At 42.9% G+C, this 12,209-nt stretch overlaps 1 long non-coding RNA gene across 1 annotated transcript; it reads left to right on the top strand.

Annotated features, from left to right (window-relative positions):
• Positions 1 to 1,933: 1,933 nt before the first annotated feature.
• Positions 1,934 to 3,506, top strand: LOC124276663. The gene is made up of 3 exons (XR_006898610.1): positions 1,934 to 2,015; positions 2,968 to 3,023; positions 3,389 to 3,506. It is a non-coding gene; the product is annotated as an uncharacterized LOC124276663 (long non-coding RNA).
• The last annotated feature ends 8,703 nt before the right edge of the window (positions 3,507 to 12,209 follow it).

The raw sequence follows: 12,209 nt of genomic DNA, 5'->3' as shown, positions 1-12,209 counted from the left end.
GATACCGTCATGACGATGACTTAGAAGTTTCGATCTTCAACATTTCGATATCTTCGTCACGATCTTTAGAGGGGAAAGCACTCGATCCTTCACATTTCGATATCATGACGACGACCCAGATCAGTATCGATCTTTCGTTACTTTCGATATTCGTTCATGACCGATACCCAGATTCAGGCCCCGATCTTCGTCATGACCTTAGATTCAGTAACCGATCTTCGGTTATTTCGATATTCCTTTGTCATGACGATGGTTCCAGATTAATGAAGACCGATTCATTTCGATATTCTTTCGTCATGACCGATGTAACCTTAGATCAGGAGCGCATCCCGATCTTCTTCTTCGATGATACTTGTCATGTATTGATGTTTAGATTCAGGGAAAGTAACTCGATCTTCATTATTTCGACTTATCATGACGATGTACCCAGATTGTGGGAAGTAATCCCCGATCTCTTCACATTTCGATATTCGTCTATGACTAACGTACCCAGATCAGGAAAATCGTCTCTTCACTTCGATATTCTTCGTCATGACCGATGTAAGCTTAGATTCAGGGGAAGTGTCCCGATCTTCTTCATTTCGACATTCGTCAAGACGATGTAACTCAGATTCAGGAACTTCCCGATCTTCTGGCCTTCGATATTCTTTGTCATGACGATGCATCTAGATTTTACCGATCTTCATAATCACGACGATGTAACCCAGATTGTGAGTAATCCCGATTCTTCATTTCGATATTCCAGTCGCGATATCGATGTAACTCAGATTGTGAAAGTAACCGATCCTTCCGTTGTTTTCGATACTCTTCGTTCGCGACGATGCAATCCAGATTCAGAAAATGATCTGGCGCCGATACTCGTCATGACCGAGTGAAGTTCAGCGGTGCCGATTTAGATTTGCCAGCCGTTAATTCATTGGTACGACCGTCATGATGGTTGGGAAGTTGTACTGGTACGATCAAAGTCGATGATTGCCCGAAAGAGTCTTTCTTCCATATTGGTTCTTCGTTCATGCTGTTTTCTATCAGTGACGCACAGACGTTCAGACGCGAAAGTTTGATGATTAAATGAGCGCGAATTCGTAACAGCTGCAGCCTGAACGATGATGGTAACGGCCGGGCATCACCAGACATACGATCGTCGTTTAATCAATATCTTTCTCGAAATCGTTTAGGTATTTTATATGTATCGTCGTGTACAATTACTGTGCGCGAGCTGACTACGATCGAACACGTCAGGCATGGAGTTCCAATGATTTAAATCAAACATAAACAAACCGACCATACCGTGTTTGTCGCCCGTACTGGTGTTCTCGATAGATCAAAGAAAATATTAACGACAGGCGTTTTATCATAATGAAAGTGTATGAGGATAGAGGTATCAGTACATATGCCACAAGAGAATGATCGCATTTAAGTATTATCAATAATCGGCTTTACATCGAAAGCTCATAATGGTAGCCGTCAGCCAGTAATTGCTGTCACGCCGGGCCTTCAGCCCAGGGCCGTGATATTAAAGATGGAATATTGTTAAAGGCGAGTAAAATAAACCGATCGACCGGTAAGCGAAGTGTTGTCGGTGGTTGAAATCGACCGAGTACCTTTATGTTGCTGCGCAGGTCAGTATTATTAATCTGGTGAAAGTGATAAAGGTTATTACCGGAAAGCGGTGCTCAAACAACGTGATTTCGGCAAATCCCCCAGCTGGGTCCTGCTGTACCTCGTGGACGGTCTATTTACTGTGGACATGTGAGGGGTACCTGAGATGGCAAAGACATTCCAATTTGTTTATCTCATCAAATACATTCACAAAAATAAATCTTGTAGAGTTGGAACTCAGACGACATTTTTTCACTTCAATCAATAGAATATCAGAATTTGTGTCCAGTTCATGTAAACTTCTTACATAAATGACTGTAGTAAAACTGTAGCTATAGCTGCAGACCTTACTGTTTCAGTTACAGCAACAGACACAATGACAGATGTTGGTGTTGAGGAGTTTCAGGATACCACAGGTAAAGTGGAACAGGATCGGTATTTGTTTTATGTGTGGACAACTTCTTTGTTGCAATGGATGCGACGTTTCTGTGTAGATGCTAACACCGTTATCAAGCTAGTGATACACAACATTGTGGACAAGGGGAATCTATACATGACCGGTATTTGAGTTTATACAATTAACGAGGTTGATGTACAGTGTGATGACATAACTAACAGATGTTGTGGTAATAGATAATGGTTATGAAGCCAGACGGAGAAAGGGTAAGGGCCGCTTAATCATTATTGACCTTGATCAGATAATGGTAGGCCGTAGGGATGTAATAACCTTGATCTTTGTAGAAAACCTTCTGAACCATAATCTTCACAGTATTTTACATAGAGCGTCACTAAGTAATATGCGCAATAATTTGTTGTTTAGTTTTTTTGGCATTAGTCGGGCGTCAATATAAAAAGCCAAAGTTTGCCGAAATCACGTTTACGATTTGAGGGATGGCAGTTGCTTCATTCCAACTTCCGGGTAGTTGTGTACTATCACTTTCACGGATTAATAGTATACCTAGTACGCAAGCAACATGCCGAACACTCAGTCAGTTTCTTGTCATCTCCTTTTTGAGTGAGTGAGTTTATTTTTACTCCGCCTTTAGCAATATTCCAGCAATATCACGGCGGGGAACACCAGATCTGGGCTTAACACAGTGTACCCATGTGGGGAATCGAACCCGGGTCTTCGGCGTGACGAGCGAACACTTTAACGATTGAGCTACCCCACCGCCCCATTCCTATATGAACTCGATGCTAAAGTTGATTATTGATAATACACTTAATGCGATCACATTTAATCCCCAAGTTCTCTTGTGAAAGCGTTAGCGTATAGTACTGATACCTCTAATGTCCTCCTGCACTTTCATTATGATAAAACGATACTTAGAACATGTGTCGTTGTAAATATATTTCTTTAAATTACAGATCTATCAGAACCTGAAGGCGGCCACAGGCAAAAAGGGGGCGCCAGTAAACCACAGGTATAGTCAGTTTGACATGTTTGATTTAAATCATTGCAGTTAGACTCCCATACTGGCGATGTTCAAGATCATGGAGTCCATCATTCCTTTTTGAGTAGTGTGGGAATTGTACACACGGCAAACAGACGGGCACTTGACAACACCAGATCTTGACCTGACATATACCTCTCAAACATACCTAAACTTTAAAGCAACAGTTTCAGAAGATATTGGTTGCAGCTGAACCAAACAAGCATTTGATCGTATGTCTAATTGATGCCAACCGTTTACCCATCATCGGGAACAAGTACCAGGCTGTTAATGCTGACTAACCAGCTCTTACTAATTCACGCTCATTTAATCATGTTAAAACTCACGTCTGGCAGCACACGTCTGGAGCCGTCACTGATCTGAGAAGACAACTTGCAGACATGAAACAGGAACTAAGTGCCACCACGGAGAGGATGCACAGACTTGAAATCGCACAAAGCAAAGGTAACCCTGGTCAGTAATTGCTACAATACAACCCGCCTATGACAGTCATTATACACCAATGAAAATTCTTTTGAAAACAATGCAAAATCTAAATCAACACCATAGATTCCTCAGTCATGACAAAAAATATCAGAAATGTAGAAGAGATCAGAGTTACTTCCCCTGAATCTAAGGTTACATCAGTCATGACAAAGAATATCAGAAATGTAGAAGAGATCAGAGTTACTTTCCCTGAATCTAAGGTTACATCAGTCATGACAAGGAATATCAGAAATGTAGAAGAGATCAGAGTTACTTTCCCTGAATCTAAGGTTACATCAGTCATGACAAAGAATATCAGAAATGTAGAAGAGATCAGAGTTACTTCCCCTGAATCTAAGGTCACATCAGTCATGACAAAGAATATCAGAAATGTAGAAGAGATCAGAGTTACTTCCCCTGAATCTAAGGTTACATCAGTCATGACAAAGAATATCAGAAATGAAGAAGAGATCAGAGTTACTTCCCCTGAATCTAAGCTTACATCAGTCATGACAAAGAATATCAGAAATGTAGAAGAGATCAGTTACTTCCCCTGAATCTAAGGTTACATTAGTCATGACAAAGAATATCAGAAATGTAGAAGAGATCAGAGTTACTTCCCCTGAATCTAAGGTTACATCAGTCATGACAAAGAATATCAGAAATGTAGAAGAGATCAGAGTTACTTCCCCTGAATCTAAGCTTACATCAGCCATGACAAAGAATATCAGAAATGAAGAAGAGATCAGAGTTACTTCCCTGAATCTAAGGTTACATCAGTCATGACAAAGAATATCAGAAATGTAGAAGAGATCAGAGTTACTTCCCTGAATCTAAGGTTACATCAGTCATGACAAAGAATATCAGAAATGTAGAAGAGATCAGAGTTACTTCCCTGAATCTAAGGTTACATCAGTCATGACAAAGAATATCAGAAATGTAGAAGAGATCAGAGTTACTTCCCTGAATCTAAGGTTACATCAGTCATGACAAAGAATATCAGAAATGTAGAAGAGATCAGAGTTACTTCCCTGAATCTAAGGTCACATCAGTCATGACCAAGAATATCAGAAATGTAGAAGAGATCAGAGTTACTTCCCCTGAATCTAAGGTCACATCAGTCATGACAAAGAATATCAGAAATGTAGAAGAGATCAGAGTTACTTCCCTGAATCTAAGGTCACATCAGTCATGACGAAGAATATCAGAAATGTAGAAGAGATCAGAGTTACTTCCCTGAATCTAAGGTTACATCAGTCATGACAAAGAATATCAAAATGTAGAAGAGATCAGAGTTACTTCCCCTGAATCTAAGGTCACATCAGTCATGACAAAGAATATCAGAAATGTAGAAGAGATCAGAGTTACTTCCCCTGAATCTAAGGTTACATCAGTCATGACAAAGAATATCAGAAATGTAGAAGAGATCAGAGTTACTTCCCCTGAATCTAAGGTTACATCAGTCATGACAAAGAATATCAGAAATGTAGAAGAGATCAGAGTTACTTCCCCTGAATCTAAGGTTACATCAGTCATGACAAAGAATATCAGAAATGTAGAAGAGATCAGAGTTACTTCCCCTGAATCTAAGGTTACATCAGTCATGACAAAGAATATCAGAAATGTAGAAGAGATCAGAGTTACTTCCCCTGAATCTAAGCTCACATCAGTCATGACAAAGAATATCAGAAATGTAGAAGAGATCAGTTACTTCCCCTGAATCTAAGGTTACATTAGTCATGACAAAGAATATCAGAAATGTAGAAGAGATCAGAGTTACTTCCCCTGAATCTAAGGTTACATCAGTCATGACAAAGAATATCAGAAATGTAGAAGAGATCAGAGTTACTTCCCCTGAATCTAAGGTTACATCAGTCATGACAAAGAATATCAGAAATGTAGAAGAGATCAGAGTTACTTCCCTGAATCTAAGGTTACATCAGTCATGACAAAGAATATCAGAAATGTAGAAGAGATCAGAGTTACTTCCCTGAATCTAAGGTTACATCAGTCATGACAAAGAATATCAGAAATGTAGAAGAGATCAGAGTTACTTCCCTGAATCTAAGGTTACATCAGTCATGACAAAGAATATCAGAAATGTAGAAGAGATCAGAGTTACTTCCCTGAATCTAAGGTTACATCAGTCATGACAAAGAATATCAGAAATGTAGAAGAGATCAGTGTTACTTCCCCTGAATCTAAGGTTACATCAGTCATGACAAAGAATATCAGAAATGTAGAAGAGATCAGAGTTACTTCCCCTGAATCTAAGGTTACATCAGTCATGACAAAGAATATCAGAAATGTAGAAGAGATCAGAGTTACTTCCCCTGAATCTAAGCTTACATCAGCCATGACAAAGAATATCAGAAATGAAGAAGAGATCAGAGTTACTTTCCCTGAATCTAAGGTTACATCAGTCATGACAAAGAATATCAGAAATGTAGAAGAGATCAGAGTTACTTCCCCTGAATCTAAGGTTACATCAGTCATGACAAAGAATATCAGAAATGTAGAAGAGATCAGAGTTACTTCCCCTGAATCTAAGGTTACATCAGTCATGACAAAGAATATCAGAAATGTAGAAGAGATCAGAGTTACTTCCCCTGAATCTAAGGTTACATCAGTCATGACAAAGAATATCAGAAATGTAGAAGAGATCAGAGTTACTTCCCCTGAATCTAAGTACAGCGATCACGTGAGAACTTGAGAAGGTTTCTACATCAGTACTATTAGCACACTCCCCATACCAAGATGCTCAACAAACAGCTGTGAGAGTCAATGTTACTGTGAAAGGCAGTCCGTCAATGTTACTGTGAAAGGCAATCCGTCTGACTCTCGCCACCAGGTTTCTGTTTCGCTATAATCCAACAAGTATACACAGCAACATCTCAAATAAGACCTACAACGCAGCATTATATATATATTTCATTTCAGCTAAAGGAAGTCTGAAAGTAGTTAAACAAAAAGAAGAATTTGTGGGGAGTCCTATCATAATTATAAGTGTGCATGTCAACTAGTTGTCTCAGCTCACATGTAACCATGCTGCCATTCCCTGGTGGAATTTAACATATGCGCTGAAAGAAATATGAATTGCCCCCAAAACGACAGACTAAAATGCCCCAATGATGTAAAATGCAAGCAAACTGCTAAAGATTAGAATTGATTCGTTTTATAGAAATACATTGTTTTGAAATTTGCAGTTATTCATATTAAGAGTACTTAAAAATGTCGGAAAGCGCATGTAAAATCTCAAAAGTGAGTCCGCAAGATGCCAACGTTCAACTGGAAACAGAAGATCCGTCATGTAAATAACGCACATAAACTAACATGGGCATGTGTATATGAATCCATCACTGCTCGTGGCCATATCCTGATTAAATTCTTCAAATTAGGCAACATAACTGGTGGATACAGAAAGGGGCGAGTGGTGACGAATGTAGGGAGACGTGTGTGCTTGTTGGATACGGAAAGGGGCGAGTGGTGATGAATATAGGGAGACGAGTCTTCTCGGAGGTTAAGGAAAGGGGCGAGTGGTGACGAATGTAGGGAGACGAGTGTGCTTGGTGGATACGGAAAGGGGTGAGTGGTAACGAATGTAGGGAGACGAGTGTGCTTGGTGGATACGGAAAGGGGCGAGTGGTGACTAGTGTAGGGAGACGAGTCTTCTCGGACTGACGGAGTTCAGTTTTACGCCGCTTTTAGCAATATTCCAGCAATATCACGGCGGGGGACACCAGAAATGGGCTAAACACATTGTGCCCATGTGGGGAATCGAACCCGGGTCTTCAGCGTGACGAGCCAACGCTTTAACCACCAGGCTACCCCGCCGCCCCTGTCTTCTCGGAGGTTAAGGAAAGGGGGAGAGTGGTGACAAATATAGGGAGACGCGTGTTCTTGATGGATACGGAAAGGGGCGAGTGGTGACGAATGTAGGGAGACGAGTGTGCTTGTTGGATACGGAAAGGGGCGAGTGGTAACGAATGTAGAGAGACGACTGTTCTCGGAGGTGAAGGAAAGGGGCGAGTTCTGACCACTTCAGGTCACACAATTACATACTACCCATCAAAAGTTTAGACTCAGTAAATATAGCCACTTACTTTAGTCAACTGTTCAAAGTAGATTTTGCAAAATATCCCATACTGTTTAAAGGTACTGTTTACACATGAACTGATGCATTGTAAAACAAATTGAAGAATAGTAATGTAAAATGTTGAAAATAGAATTATATTGAGTTCAGTAAATGATGAAACTCAGTGAAAATTGGCTAATTTTTAACAAAACTGTACACCAAAACACAGCTGTTCACATACACGATATTTCCACATGCATTTCAGCAATTTAATGCAGGATCCTCATGCAATTCATCTGCATAAGGTTTGCAATTGGTTCCCCCATGTTAGAAGAGAAATTTATCTTCATTGTAACCATATATATATATATATATATACATAACATATAGTGAGTGCTTTAAGTGAGTCTAAACTTGTGATGGGTAGTATATTTTCAGCAGTAAACTGGCCGGGGTTAGCGGTGAGTGGGGAATATTCCTGGAGTTGCGCCCCCTTGCCCGCTTGGAGCGCTGCTGTAGTTACGGTCCAAAAGTAGCTGTCACTCTGATACTGGCCTGCCTATCGGCCAAGCCTAAACTTAAATCGCCATTAAACCTACTATTTACTCTGTGAATCTTATATTACAAATAACGGAAGCTGGAAGTTGCCCCGACTGAAGAGTGCGGTCAAAGCATGAAGAACTAAGGTGCCTGGACGATAAATAATGCTAATAGAACGGTACTGCAGTAATGGCTGTAATATTGCGGCATCGCAGTTTCTCGGGATTTCTTATTGAGTAGTTGCTTTGTAAATTCGTCAAACCATTTACTCCCCATTAAGTAGTATATACAATGGGGGTTCTGGATCACTTTCATCAAAAGCCTCTGCAAAGCCTTATTTACCAAATAAGGCTTTTGTCGGGCCCTTAGCTCTTGCTACCATTTCCCCTACTATGAAAAAGTTTGGGTCGATAGCGGTTCTGGATCACTTTCAACCTAAGCCTCTGCAAAGCCTTATTTCACAAGTAAGGCTTTGGTCGGACCCTTAGCTCTTGCTACCATTACCCCTACTACAAAAGTTGGGGGACCTCCTAGCCACGCTACCGGGGGCATGGCTGGAGTAATGGGGCACCGCTATGCTGGAGGTAACACTGTACCGTACGGTACGATCAATAATTCCGCTCTTACAAACCCCCTACCTGGCCCATCCCTCAAGTAGTACAAGTTAGGCTCGTCTGCTTTGATGTCCACTTTATCTATGTTGTAAGTTTTGACTGACCATATAGGATCGGTGGCTCGCTTACGGCTATCACCCTCGTGTTCCCCCGGCTGGTATAGATACCTCACTAGGGCCCTATCTGGTATCTGTTTCTCTTTTCCACGCAATGGAGCAGCCGGCTCTGCAACTATTGATTTTAGTTTGATAGCGTCTGCCGGTTTCTTATCAGTGAGACGGGTGACTTCATGGTTGATTGCCGACACCACCTTAGGTAACCTTGTGACCCATTCAGTCGATCGTTTTCCCGGGCCGGCCAACTCCCTCGCATACTGATGTCCGAATAAGCGCTCAGCCAAAGTCCTATTGAATCTCTCAACTATGGCTTGGCTGCGATGGGCTCCAGCCGTGCCACGCCTGACCTTTGTATCGTGTTTGGCTAGCAGTTGTGACACGGCACCCATGAACTCCCGCCCGGGGTCAACTTGCAGCTCTGTTGGCCACGCCAGCGGACTGCGTTTGTATATGCGTTCGAATCCTCTGGCTACCTGGGCCGAATCTTTCGCGGTCAAGGGCTCGGCTTCCTTGTAGCGACTGGCTACGTCCACTACGGTTAAGGCATACTTGTACCTCTTGTCGTGGGGTAGGAACAGTAGGTCTGCCTGGTGAACGCTATTAGGTATGTTAATACCGAACCTCCTTCTAGGCACGTAGCGTGGTGCCGGTAAATAGATCTGCCACAGGGCTTGTTTTTCAAGCCACGCTTTGGCCTCCTCCGGGGGTACTCGCGCCATTTTAGCCAGCTTATGTACGGCGCTAGCTCCTTTCCAGTACCCACGCGGGCTGTAGTAAATAGCCTCAAACTTTCTCTGGTTCCGTGACATGTTCAATTTTCTCATGTCCATACGCGTACGTGTTTATCCCATCAATAGCTATCCAACGTTTAGTGTCCATAGGCGACAGGGATGTCTTGTTTATAGTCAGTCCGTATATCTTATGGCCATCACTTCTAAGTGTGTTCATTTTATGCCTAAAGGTACGGGTCTTGAACAGTGCTTCCTTGAATCTGGCGTGTTTGATGTGTTGTTTCACCACATACTTCTTAACACCCTTAGCCTTCCGGATTTCACCATTGTCGGCCTTCAGTATGGAGTACATCTTAGGCCTCAACCCTATGTACTCAGCTATGGGCGTGCCAGCACACTCATCCTTCATCTTACCTAGGACCTTTTTATTTACCGTACTGTGTATGGCATGGTCCTTGGGGTAGTCGCTGGTGTCATACAAATCGAGGTGTTTTTTCATGTCCTCGTACACGTCCTCGGTTCGAATCTCCATCAGCAGGGAATCCGTGTCAGTGTACAGCACTTCACACCTGTCGTCGTACTGTTTCTTAAGCTCGTTGTAGTAAAAGTCGTACATCAGGTGTTTGGATAAATCGAGGATGCTCATCCCCACGTAAACAGGCCGGTTGAATTTTATGTGGCTTTTCTTCATGTGTAGGGCAACTAGGTCATCGGTGAATATCTTGCTACGGTTGAATGCCGGACTGGCTATCAGTTTCCTGAGCTTGTCTTCCTCATTCGACCGAACCAGCTTCACGGTCACGCGTTTCCTCAGGTTCTCCATAGTCTTACCAAACACCGAGTTGTTCATGAGCTTGTAGAGGTTTTTCTCAAAGTCACTGGTGGCAAGCTTTCGGAGGTCTGTGTTCATTCTGATGTAAGGCTCCATCCAGGGGCTCTGGGTGAACACGAGCACCCTGTGTATTTTGGTCAGCCTCATACCCAACGACAGGTACAGCTGTAGGTTGCGATAGTGAACGATGTACTTGGTCTTATTCATTAAGTTGGGCACGAGTTTTTCAACGTCTGTCACACGCCCACCTAACAAGTTATGTTGGTACTCAGACATCCAGTCTGGGTTAACCCTCATACGTTCGGGAGCCAGGGGGTAGCTGTTGTGTGATGTGTGTAATGCCTTGGGGTATTCCAAGTCAACCTCGAGGATATAACCTTTATTCGAATCTGGTGCGATGCTCATAACATCGACCTCCTTTGACGCCCATTCGAACCCCCCCTGTGGGTAGATACTGGCTCATGGCCCAGCCATACAGGTTGTTGGCGTCGAGGTAGAGAATGTGATTGGTTGGCTTGCTAGGGTCATAGCCCTTAACGTATTGATTATTTGCTTTCGCGTATCGCTTGGTTGCCATGGAGATCCCACCTCGCAAGCCTTTCTCAATGAATAGGTGCATGTCATAATCTGTAAGCAATTCCAACTTAACTCCGGTCTTTTTAAGCAAGGCATCCCACGACAGACCTGGGCTGGTGTAATACCATGCGGGGTCGAGTTTATACTGCTTGAAACACGTCCGCCTAAACGTTTCAAACACGTCGGCTAACAGCAGTACATCTGTCCTCAAGTACAGGTCGTGATAATCCCCCAGGTTCTTACAACCCAGTTTATTCCATACATTAATAGCGTGTGAGTAATCATCTTGGGATATTTCCGAGTCTGTCAGATTGCTGTAAAATTCTCTGATGGGGGGTAGTCTGGTCTCGGTGAACTTGACCCAACTATCCATGTACTCATAAGGGTACACACCCTTCCTCATAAGCAGGGGTCTAGTCTCGGCGTCTGTGTATCGGTCGGTGATAGGGAAGGTATCGTTGGCCTTGACCAGACTGTCTAATGAAGACAATAGAAATTGTACTGAATCTATGAACCTAAGGCCGTTTAAGCTGAAGGAGATGTATCTCTCCATGTTGTTGGGAATGCACGTTATATTACCATCGATTTTCGCGATGGCCTGCATGATTAAGTGAGAGTCGTACCCTCTCAAGTTGTGAAAGACAACGGGGATGTTTATTGTCTTAGGGTTGATTCTAAGCTTGAGGTTACACGTGCTGTGAGCCGCGCCTCTATACTTACCGGTTACGTGGCAGTGATCTCTCACCGAATCACCATTCAGTGGTGAGTCACACACGTGACAGTTAGTGCTACAGGCGTGAGCTAGCCTGTCGGCTCGGGTCATACGCATGGGAGCGACTCTATACAGTGCATTCCTAATAATTTTTTCTTCCTCCTGCAAACACTTTAGAAACCTTTCAGCCGCGTCAGGGCCCCTATACACTACCGGAGCTTTCGTTTCCCCATCACAACGGACGACAATGTATCCAAACCCACAGGCTTCATGCTCTTGTGTTTTGTGGGTGAAGCTCTCACCCGTGGGAGCCCCGCCGGCAGCCTCAACTGTTGGGGTATCCCCAACAACTGGTTTAACCAAGGCTTCAAAGTCGGCGTATATGATATAAGGCACAGACATTTGGTTCTTGTGGTTACCGAATTTTAGGATATTGTCACCTTCTTTAGGCATGTCGATCCGTATAGCCGTCTGCCCCACACCTTGGCAATCCTC

Source organism: Haliotis rubra, unplaced genomic scaffold, assembly GCF_003918875.1.
Source record: "Haliotis rubra isolate DU_JTF1 unplaced genomic scaffold, ASM391887v1 Scf2107, whole genome shotgun sequence".
NCBI classification, from domain to species: Eukaryota; Metazoa; Mollusca; class Gastropoda; order Lepetellida; family Haliotidae; genus Haliotis; species Haliotis rubra.
Note: the sequence above shows the minus strand (reverse complement) of the source record. Positions and strands in the feature narration are given on the sequence as shown.